Raw genomic sequence first — 12,625 nt, 5'->3', positions numbered from 1 at the left:
TGTAGTCAGCGTGGTTTCACAGGAAGTGTGAATTTTAAATATCATTTAAAGAAAAAAAAACTAGCCACATCAATTTTTTGGGTGGGGGGTTGTATATTTTTTAAATTCAATACATTTTAGTAATGACTGTTTTATACAGCAACATATTTTTGATTGTCTGTCCATCTGAATAGTTCTGTGACTGAACAAGTTATCATTAGGACATCTAATAATTCTATTTTGTAACAACAACCCAAGCCTTAAGGAGTCTCCCAAACAACATGTTTTTAAAGAGGTAAAAGGGGTAACTTCTTTTCATTAAAGTATTTAACTAAACTTGGTCATTCTTGTGTTTTATTGTGTTTGATATTTTTCTTGATTTGGAGAGTAGATTGTTGTAGTTTTGTTTGTAAGATGAAAATACTCCAGGAGATGGACAACCTAGGTGTGGAAAATAATATAATTTCACATATAGCATGAGTCACTGAAGTATAATACCTGGTGACTTACAGCTTACATACATCTACAATGTACAGTTGTAACAGCGGATTACATATGTCTACAATGTACACTTGTAACAATGGCTACATACATCTACAATGTACAGTTGTAACAGTGGATTACATACGCCTACAATGTACAGCTGTAACAGTGGATTACATACATCTACAATGTGCTGCTGTAACAGTGATTACATACATATACAATGTGCAGTTGCAACAGCGCATTACATAAGTCTACAATGTACAGTCGTAACAGTGGATTACATGCATCTACAATGTGCCACTGTAACAGCGGATTACATATGTATACAATGTGCAGTTGTAACAGCAGATTACATATGTCTACAATGTACAGTTGTAACAATGGATTACATAGATCTACAATGTACAGTTGTAACAGTGAATTACATACATCTACAATGTACATTTGCAACAGCATCTTATATACGTTTACAATGTACAGTTGTAATAGTGGATTGCATACATCTACAATGTTCAGTTGTAACAGCGGAGTACATATAGCTACAATGTACAGTTATAACAGCGGATTACATATATCTACAAACTACAATTGCAACAGAGGATTACATACACCTACAATGTGCCACTGTAACAGCAGATTACATACGTATACAATGTGCAGTTGTAGCAGCAGATTACATATGTCTACAATGTACAGTTGTAACAATGGATTACATAGATCTACAATGTACAGTTGTAACAGTGGATTACATATATCTACAATGTACAGTTGTAACAGTGGCTTATATATGTCTGCAATGTACAGTTGTAATAGTGGATTACATGCATCTACAATGTACTGCTGTAACAGTGGATTACATACGTCTCAATGTACAGTTGTAACAGCGTATTACATACATCTACAATGTACAGTTGTAACAGTGGAGTACAAATGTCTACAGTGTTCAGTTGCAACAGCCAATTACATACATCTACAATGTACGGTTGTAACAGGAGATTACATACATCTACAATGTTCAGTTATAACAGCAAATTACATACATCTACAATGCTTAGTTGTAACAGTGGATTACATACGTCTACAATGTACAATTGTAACAGCAGATTACATACATCTACAACATACAGTTGTAACAGCAGATTACATATATCTACAATGTACAGTTATAACAGCGGATTACATACATATATGTGCTGCTGTAACAATGGATTACATAAATATACCATGTGCAGTTGTAACAGTGGATTGCATATGTCTACAATGTACAGTTGTAACAATGGATTACATAGATCTACAATGTACAGTTGCAACAGTCGATTGCATACATCTACAATGTACAGTTGTAACAGCGGCTTATATACGTCTACAATGTACAATTGTAATAGTGGATTACATACATTTGCAATGTGCAGTTGTAACAGTGGATTACATACGTATACAATGTGCAGTTGTAACAGTGGATTACATACATCTACACTGTACAGTTGCAATAGCGGATTACGTACATCTACAATGTGCCACTGTAACAGCGGATTACACATGTCTACATTGTACAGTTGTAACAGTGTATTACATATGTCTACTCTTACAGTTGCAAGAGTGGATTACATATGTCTACAATGTTCAGTTGTAACAGCGGATTACATGCATCTACAATGTGCAGTTGTAACAGTGGATTACATATGTATACAATGTGCAGTTGTAACAGTGGATTACATACAGCTACAATGTGTCACTGTAACAGCAGATTACATACGTCTACAATGTACAATTGTAAAAGCAGATTACATACATCTACAATGTACGGTTGTAACAGCAGATTAAATACATCTATAATGTACAGTTGTAACAGTGAATTACATATGTCTACAATGTTCAGTTCTAACAGCGGATTACATACCTCTACAATGTTCAGTTGTAACAGCAGATTACATACGTTTACAATATTTAGTTGTAACAGCAGATTACATATGTCTACAATGTACTGTTGTAACAGCAAATTACATATATCTACAATGTACAGTTGTAACAGTGGATTACATATGTCTACAATGTACAGTTGTAACAGCGGATTACATACATCTACAATGTACAGTTGTAATAGAGGTATGGCAAAATGGCTATATAATATAACGATGACTATTCCATTTACAAGTCTATGAAAAACAAAGGCTTCAGTAGCAATAAGGTGACTCAGTTACAAAAACTGAAGTAATGGAGCAGATAAGAGTTATTGCTGAGAATGAAACCAGCAGTCCTGGGGAGGAGATATGATACATTCATCAGCCTGCCCAGGAAATAAATTTGAGTAACAAGTGGAGTCAGCACCTGAAAACAATGTCAAGTGAAAAGGAAGCAAACCAATTTTCTTTCAAAGACATGATTTAATTTTTAAAATAATATCATGTGTCCAATTTTTTGCAATTGATTAAAGAAAAAAAAATCTTAGCTGTCTTGTACTTTCCCACAACAGTTTCAGAGTACCAGCCAGCAGGAATTCTGCAAGGCAAAATGGTATAACCTACTGTTGGAAAAAAAACTGAACTCTCGAGTTTCATTTGCTCGAAGTTCAAACCACTGAGAATCAGACTTGTTTTACAGAAAATCCCTGCTGGTGAAATCTGCCAGCAGTGATGTCCTTCTTGGGAGAATTTCCCCCTTTTTTTGAATTGGTGTAACTGTGGAGTTCATATAAATAAGTATGGAAGTGTGCTGAGCTTGCCCTTCACATTGACGGGGGGGGGGGGGGGATTTCAGTGATTCCAACCCTCAATGTGTTGAGTTTTATTGAACAGATAATTAAGCCTACCAAGCCTTGCAATCAAAAATATTACTGATGATGCTAGGGGAGAGAATCACATTAGCAATGGCAACATCCCTGACTGATACATTTTGGTAATTTATTTCAAAGATTGGTTCCCAGGGTATAGTAGATAAGGTATATTTTTAATAAAATCAGTGAAACACATATGTATGTTTATAAAGCAAAATACATAATTAAATCCAAGGTAAACTGCTTTATATGTTTAAGTAGCTTACGCATTCTCCTTTAACTGTTCAGACACAATTGATTAAGTACGCAGTGGAACTACAAGTGATTACTTAAATAAAGTACCAGGGGCTGGTTTGCTCTGTTACCTAATGATATGCATACCACCCGAGAATTCAAGAAATTGATTGTTGTAAGTGTTTGTGGTTACATAGATGTGCTGTTTATTTATATACTTAGGTGTCCACCCTCATGTTCACAGTTCATTTAGGTAATAAATGACTAGTAAAAATAATGAATGAGAATGAGGCATTGCAGAGGAAGCATTTATTTATTTTATACTTGGACTTAGGAAATCGCATTATTATGCAAAGCTGAGTTTCTGGAGTGACCCAGGAGAGTACAATGATATGACAAGCAGCAAGGGCAGCAGACATGTAGCAGTTATACAGCAGGGTCACACTGTGCAAATGCTTAACATGTGTCTGACACGTGCAGTGAAGAGACTGCTGCAGAATGCAAAATATCAGATCCAAAATGTCATGCATAATGATAACCTGCTATACTATGCAGAATAGAAAAGTGAACATTTCCACGTTAGAATTTATATTTCCTGACCTAATGCACTTATGTTGCCCAAAGGCGTGAATTTTCTTAACTTCCTATATTATCTGATATTAATTCTGAAAATCAAGGTTATTGTGGTAGATTATGGTTAGGTAACAAAGAACACTGCAATTTTTTTTTTTTTTTGTAATTCATAATCTGCTCACATCCAATGAGATTTTTTTCAGTGTCAAATAGTGATACATGTGCGTCTTGCTTTTTAGGTCTTTTCTCTGTCCTTCTTTCTGCTCCTCTGATGTCCCTGTGGGTCTTCATTTTTTGTTAACCTATTCATTCTTCTTGCTTGCAATCTTCTGAGGTCACAGTATAGAGGAAACAAGGTGAAGGAATCATGAGCCGTGATACTACAGGGAGTCATGAGCATTTCACTCTGTTTCTAACTACTCACCATGTTGACCAGCAGGTGCTGTGGCTATGATAGGTCCCTACACTGCTGCTCACGTCAAAACCATCACAATACTTAGCTCAACTCTCTCTTTGGCTGGTTTATGCATGTATTGGGGATCTGACATACAATGAATTCCTTCTGTATGATGTGCAGTTGTTTCTCCTGCAGCAACATACATACCAGCTCCTCTTCTCTAGGGTATGTTTGAGCCAGCAGTGGTTGTTGCTCCTCATGTCACTGCCAGCTGGCCACGCCAGTGTCTGTTCCACTAACTGAAACCAGGTTATTTAGGCCAAAGTCAGGTGTATATATTTCTAGAACACAGGACCAAAATTATTTCTTTTTACGTCTAATGCTTTTAAGTGATGCATCAGATATGAGAAAAACGGATATTGGTTTGACAACACTGACAAATTATTGTAATGTAACGTACCCGTCTTAATGGATTTGAATATTTGTATGGAAAAATGAAGACATGAAATCTTTCCTGAATTTAATCATAAATTTTACTTTTTAAGGTTAAACTGTTTCCTACATTATTATTGATGGCATGTATTCAGACGGCTAAATCAGATTTATGCAATCACATAGTATCGCAACAATGGAATTGCCAGGAGTGGATGCCCCTATTTCCTACACTTTGCTGAAGATGGTCGCTGTAGTGGACAAATCTACTCTTCCCATAGGTTCAATGACATTGCAGTAAATTATAAAATGTGTGGGCCTTCAGGAGAGCTAGTCTCATACATGGCAGTTTTCAGACATCAAACAATGCAGAATCACATCCGTTGCATTACAGCCGGAAATGGCAGGAGGCACCATCATTTTTTATACTGTTTCTCCATTATCGCTCCAACCATCAGCTATCATTTTTTATACTGTCTCACTTTTGTTGCCTGACAACTATCAGCCCTCCCTTCTTCAACAGCTATGCCAGCTATGCAACAGGTAGTCTGTACTCTAGTTTGCTATGTGTATGCCTCTGTACACATACTTATGAGGGCTACCATCACTGGTTTTGGTTGCCAACTCATGCACCCCCCCACCCCCAGTCCTGCAGGCACTGTGAATAATTCATCTGACCAGAATTATCATCTTTATAATGATAGGATAACCAGGCCAGCATAAGCCAATCAGCCCACTACCCACCCAGCTACCCATTTCCAAAGCCACTAATAGGGTCATCTAGGTAATAGTCAGTGCTTCAATCTTTTATGCCATACAGCCAGAAGCTAAAGTTGCATCATTTTCTTATAATCAAAACAGGCTGGCTTCTTTCTGACTGTGCAATGACTAACTCTTCTAATCTTCACAATTCTGTACAAAGGTCCTCACATGGACCAATACAAGGTTAATGCATTCACTCGTTTCTCCAAAACAGAATTCCAGGTGTCTCAGATATTTTGATTCTGCTGCACTGTTTCTTATAACTTAAAAGCTCCCCTTACAGGAGCAGGCAGAATATAGATGAAACTCATTGTGTAACTTATATATCCAGCTGATAGTCTATGTGTATATAAATACCCAACCTTCAGACTTTGAGTATATCTGCAAACAGCATTTACTGTATCATATCTGCTTTAAGAAGTTGCACGTAACGTTATTATGTGTCAGTATTTTGCCTTACATTGATCTTTTTACTTTCCACCAATCTGAACATTACTGGACCTTTTTCGTTTAGTTAATATCAGTGTCATACTCACTGCAGTAGCCCAGTTTAGCTACATGCTAATGAAGAAGTATGTGGGAAAATAAGTAAATTAATAAATATATTCCTTTCTACATTGATAAACAGTAGTTTTCTAATTTAAGTAGATGATATTTTGAAACTTTTTTGCATAACAGTAATGTTCACTTAACCTTGTGTGACAGGGCTGAGATGTGCCTCTGCTGGATTCATGAAGGAGACGGAGCTGTAAAACATGTCATGGACTTAACAGACTCTGTCAGTATATGTTCCACCTTAAGGTGTAGGTGGAAAGACAGGAGTAACGCTGCAAATAATTTTTTGGAAAGGATAGCCAAACTGATCACTAAATTTATATAAGGATCAATATAGGTATTTATACCATGATAATGCCTATGTAAAGTATTGAATATATAAATAATTAATTTGTAAATTTCAGTAAGAAATACATAATGGTGAAACTAAAATAAGATTAAAACATAGGATTTAGACTAAAATTACTATTAACACTCGAAATAGCTCCCTGTATAGGATTTATCAAGACTGTCTTAAATAACTAGTTTGTCAGTCATATCGTGAGTGAATGGCCGCGTGGCTTTTGGACACTAACAGTATTAAACATGTCAAGCAAGTGGAGATTAACCCATGCCCATTGTGAGATCATAAGCTTATTAGATTGTTCCTCACAGTGAATAGGGGTTTCAGAAGTGCTTCCCAGTGGAAAGTGCACTGTCTATTATTACGTGACAAGTGATTCACTCAATATATTAGTATCTGGCTAGATGCTTTCTTTTCAGTTGACATACAACAACTTTTGGTGGAAGACCTTGTTGTTTTTATGTATTTGTTTTTTTGTTTTTGTTGTTTTGTTTTTTTTTTTTTACAGTCGGTTGCAGAAACCAGATATCTCTCAGGAAGGCAAATAAACAAAAGACAATTGATAATAATCTCATGAAACTTTATGAGGATATTCATGTTAAGGAAAACCTTATAAGCATAAGCTTAGATGAAAAATTCAGGTTAGACCAGCAACTTATATCCTTAAAGAAATAGAAATGCTAAAATGCTCTATAATCAGGTAAGGAATAAATAGGAGCATTTGCAGTTATTTTATTGGGCCAAGGGAATTACTCACATAAATTCTTTGTTAAGAGATGTGCTGTCTCCAGGTAATTAAAATTCATGCCCTATGCATCTCAAAGGCTGAAATAGTCACAGATTCCTTTGCAATTAATAACCTGCTGATTGAGATCTAAAAGCAAGTGACCCGAGGACAAGCTGCAGTGTAGGGTGAGGAGGTACTTGGGTTTTTAAGGAATTATAGGCTTCCAACACTCTATGACAGTGGAAGAGTTGAAAATAAAAACTTCTAACTATCCGTGTCTTATTTATCTACAGGTAAAGCACCTGGGATGGATGAATTCTCAGGAGAATTTAATAAAGTTTTTAGAGATAAGTTATCTCAACCTTTTTTGACACTGTTTGCAAATATCTTGATCTGTGGAAGATTTGCAGAAGAGTCTTCAAACGCAAAAATTATAACGCTTCTGAATTCAGAAAAAAAAAACTGGAGCTAAACAGCTACAGGCCACTGTCTTTATTGTAGCATTTTCTGAAGATTTATTTGAAACTTCTAGCAAATAGGCTAGAAAAAAACAGTCCTTAGCCTGCTGGGATCAAATCACCATTGCTTTATAAAAGGTAGGCAAGGCGGTTCTGACTTGGTTTGGTTACAGATTGATATTCAGAGTTACTCTGGTGGGTCTCAACAGTATTTAGTGATAGTTTTGTTGGATTTTAACAAGGTCTTTGACTCCATTGAATTGCCCTTTATTTGGGCTTGTTTGGAAGTTATGGACTTTCCTGAGGAGTTCATTAGGTATTGCAATTTAATATATGAATCTTTCAGCTCAAGTTTTCACTAATCCAATGTTATCTAATGTTGATACCACAGCTGTTGTCCACGATACCCACTCCTACTTGTGCTGCTAACCAGCACAGTTGACAGTATCCTGCATCACTTGCATAACGAGAGAATGATCCCAATTTTGAAATGTCATTTTTTGCTCTCCTGATATGCAGACAACTGTGTACTTTGAGTGAATAATCCATATTATAACACAACTCCCATAAAAAAATAAAATTACTCAAGCAGTTACCCTAGCTTTTAGAAATGAAGCTTAATTCCAGACAGCCAGTCATTTTTCCTTCTGAACAGTCATGCATTTTGAGAAATACAGGAGATCTGGACCCTCCTTCCTCCTCTGTTAACACAATGTAAATAGTTGGAAATTTGGTTGGTATTAGGCAAGAATAGACTGGTGGAAAGGAATTCTAGCCCTTTATTACTTTAGCTACAAAATAAGATCATGCATTTAAGAAACCAGCAGTTTTTTTTCTTACAGAAATGGCAAAGCTTTGCAGTAATCCTCATGCGGAAGGTTATTTTTCTTCTTAGGCACTTGCCTAATGTCACATTCTCTGGCTTCATCCACGATTGTCAAACTCTATTTGGAAAGCTGTTATGGGAAGGGAATGTTCTATGGACTGGCAGACAAACTATTTCTTAAAATGCAGGAAGGAGGATTTGGGCTCCTTAATATGGTTGCATTATGGGCTGCCTCGATAGGATGGCTCTTTTACAGAGCTAGAACCTTTCTCTCACTGATTTGGGTCTTACCCAAGATTTTTCTGAAGGTTAGATATAAAGGATCTTGTAATAGTAACCTATCATACAAAGTCTGAGACCCCGGAGGATAAGTGGTATAAAACGCAGAGGAAAGGGAAAGTTATTAAACAGAGCTCTATTACACTGAACTCTTGTATCTTGGTTATTACACTTATCATAGCTGACAACAATACATTAGGGTGGTTTCATTTGATAAAGGCAAGTATATAATATGTTTTTCAGTTACTGGATGAGAAGAGACAGCCCATACTCCTTTTAGTAGAACTGAGGAAGAACTTCTAGGATGCTGAGCTGGGTTGTGGCAGTACTTACAAGTTTACGGTATTCTTAGGAGATATGTTGGTAGTGTTTACAAGGCTTACATTTTTCTGTGAGTTAGAACATGAGCCTTTTAAGTCAGTAACATATCAGTTGAAGCAAAAAATGAGAAAAAAATTGTACAACCCCCCCCCCCCCGCTTTTAACTATTATGAGTGGTCTTGCTGTATGCATTCACTTAAAGACCCAAAACATTCTGCAGTCAGTGACTTTACAAGGGTGAAGCTCCTTTAGAACCTGAAGAGAGGCTACACTTGTTATGTCACTGCTAATAGTGCAGGGGCAGTCGAATCTTGTTGGAGGTGCCATGAAGGTAAAGCTTCGTACTTTCATATGATTTGGTATTGCCACAAAGTGGTTAAATTATTAGCTAAGTGTATTCAGACATTAGAATGTGTATAAATACCGAGGACAAATTTGGCTGCTGAGGATAATGACTGACAAGGATGGGTTTTCTGTTACAGATAAGTGGTGGATTTGATGTGTGGTTTCTACATAGCTGTCAATAATTATTATCTTTACCAGCTAGTAATCCTTGTCTTTATGACCCAAAGTACCTAGAGACATCATAGGGAAAAAGAAGATCTTTCAAATATGCAGGACCTAAGTTATACAAGGTACATATACAGATCTGGTAGTGCCTGCCAGCTGCTCCAAGTCTCACAGAAGAAGACTGATATGACTAGGAATTTCTCACTCAAAAACCTTGCAATGTAATCCTGCATCATCTACACCTATGCCAAGTCTCCATCATATCACAAAGGACACAGGAGAGGCCAGATGAAAAGATGCTGGTGACCATACCACTGTTTCTATGTCTAATGATAGAATGAGGTCCCTGATATGGGCAATATTCAAGTTAAAGTTGGATATCATAACAACAGCTAAAACATAGCCCTTGTAGGTCAGTTTTACTTCAAAAATTACAAAGACAGTTGCCTGAGAGAAAAGTCCATTCTGTTTAGAGGCAGATGCTGGTAAAGTAAAACAAGGGACCATTTCCTTTCCCCTAACTCTTCCCTCTCACCATTCGTAAGCCACTATAATTCAAAGCAAAAGAACTGTATTTACATAGTGCCATGTGTGAGTGACCTGCTTCTGATTCACTTTTTGATGTTGAGTATAAAGAGTTCATATGCTCAGGACTAGCTTTGATCCTCCAAAGTATTATGAACCTGGTGAGGTCTCAGTTTCCATTTGAAAGTGCTAATTCAGTTCTCTCACCCCATAAGATCTTTTTACATAAAATGTACCTTGCTAAATCTAAATTATCCATTTGTTTAAAAGGTAGGCCCACTAGATGTATACTCCTTTTTCAGGATTGTCCCAGGAGCAATGCCTGGCTAAGTGACCCTGTCAAGGTCATACAGTAGGCAAAAGAGGTCTGAGGGAATTAAAGCCTGTATGATAGAATCTATAACTTGAACCCATTCCTCCAGCTAGAATAGTTTAAAAAATAACCATTCCCCCGGATTCACTAATCCTCCGTGTAAGACTTAATAAGTCTTACTTGGAGGCTGCAGTTGAACGGTTTGATGTCAGCATGCCATGAATATGCATGTGGGCATGATGACTCAACCGTAAGTCTTACACGGACGAAAGCAGGGGGCGTGTCTGACTGCCGAGCAGTCTAAATGTCCACACCCCTGCAAGTGTTTTAAAATGAAACAAAGCACACACACAAGAGCGAGTCCGCTCAAATGTCCCTGCACCCAACACCACACTCCCTGATATTGTAAACTTCTATCACAGTTCTAAAACGCAAAACATTAAATATATTTTTTTAAATCCCCAAAATAGCTGCCCGTATTTGCGCGGGTGTGCCATTGCTTAGCTAGAGTTAGCAATTCTGACATGGAAGAGCATAAGAAAGAATGTTAATACAAATCACACCAAATAGCAATAGCATAATGGTAGAGCATTCACACAAAGAAGAAGCATTCACGGTTCGAGTCCCACCACTCCCCTTCGTATTTATTTTTGAAATCAGTATATGAAACAATACCTGACAAATATGTTTAAACATTACCAAAAAGCAGTAAAATGGCCAATGTATCACTGAACAAAATAAATATTTTAAAGGATCCTGATATAAAATTGCCTGCAGTTAAGCAGCGCTTCACCCAGCGCAATAGAGTTGCCCATAGTTGAATAGCGCTTTACCTAGCGCAATAGAGTTGCCCATTGTTTCATGGCACTTTATTCAATGGCGCTTTACCCAGCACAATCTGTTTGTGTGGATGTGGACGCCATGCCAACCAGGGCACCAAGGAACAACATAGAGCAAAGTTGCTTAAATGCAGCCACACCCCCTAGCCTGTCTGGATAGTATGAAAATAAAATGAATGACAAGATTCAAATCCAGGACTCTGTGCATCAGAAGCAAAGTACAGAACCACTAAGCCATGACAACATAGAGAAAACAGCCACTATTAATAGTCATATACGTACGAATGGTAGTTTAACCATTACTAAGCAGGTCTGCAGTAAGCTAAGAATTTTATAAAATGGCCAATCACAAAGACATGCAGGAAATGCGGCATATTTAAGCCCCACAGGTGGTAATACACACCATAACTGATTGTAGCTCACATCTACAGTTAGAATGTCTGGTGTCAGAGAGGGAACACGCTTCCGAGCGCAACATTGGGGCATCGAGGAGTCCAAATATATGGTTTGGCTCCTTGTCCACCATCACGAGTCAAGACTCCTGCAGGGCCAGTTTCAAGGGACGGAGTACAAGGCAGAGGCTTGGAACAGGTTAGCTTGTGACCTCACCAGTGCCACAGGCATTCCTCGGACTGGTGAGCAGGTCCGTCACCACCATGCAGACCTGAAGAGACGAAAGCAGGACTGCCTGAACCAATGGATGCAGGAGGCCCGTGGGATGCGGGATGCCCCACAACTGAGTATGTAGCCATGGAATGCAGCATGTAAGAATTGATAATGGAGCATGTATAACGGATAGGTATGTCTCAATATCCCTTCATTTACTTTACAGCTGCAGGTGACCTTGCTATGAATCAGCAAGCCTATGCTGATAGGCTGCTAAGGCTGCACCACCAGGCAGGTTAGTGATTATTCTGCATTTGTTGTTACATAAAATATGGGAGAGAGCATGAAAGAAAGTGTTGTAGTCCAATAATACAGCCATAAAATTGCATGAATAAGTCCTCTGCATGTACTGTCAGATAAAAATGTCAGAGAGGCAGAAAAAGAGTGTAAAAACCCATTAAGAAAGGTAACATATGTATGGAATAATATCTCTGCAGGTACTGTTATATAAAATAAGTGAGTGAGCCTGAAAAAAGATTGCTCTAACCTATTAATAAAGGTATTATATATCTTGAACATGTCTGCCATATACACCGTTAAAACAAATAAAGGAATGAGCCTGTGGAAAAGTGTGTAATGTCATTAATAAAGGTCTAAAACCCAGAGTGTGTCTGTGTCACAGAGTCT

At 37.5% G+C, this 12,625-nt stretch overlaps 1 protein-coding gene across 2 annotated transcripts in view; it reads right to left on the bottom strand.

Moving 5' to 3' along the window:
* CNTN4 (contactin 4) overlaps positions 1-12,625 on the bottom strand; it is a 3,809,844-nt gene that overhangs the window by 2,265,741 nt on the left and 1,531,478 nt on the right. The gene's annotated exons all lie outside the window — the stretch shown is intronic.

This window comes from Protopterus annectens, chromosome 7.part0, assembly GCF_019279795.1.
Source record: "Protopterus annectens isolate FY-2018-M chromosome 7.part0, PAN1.0, whole genome shotgun sequence".
NCBI lineage: Eukaryota > Metazoa > Chordata > Ceratodontiformes > Protopteridae > Protopterus > Protopterus annectens.
This window is presented reverse-complemented; position numbering and strand designations above follow the sequence as displayed.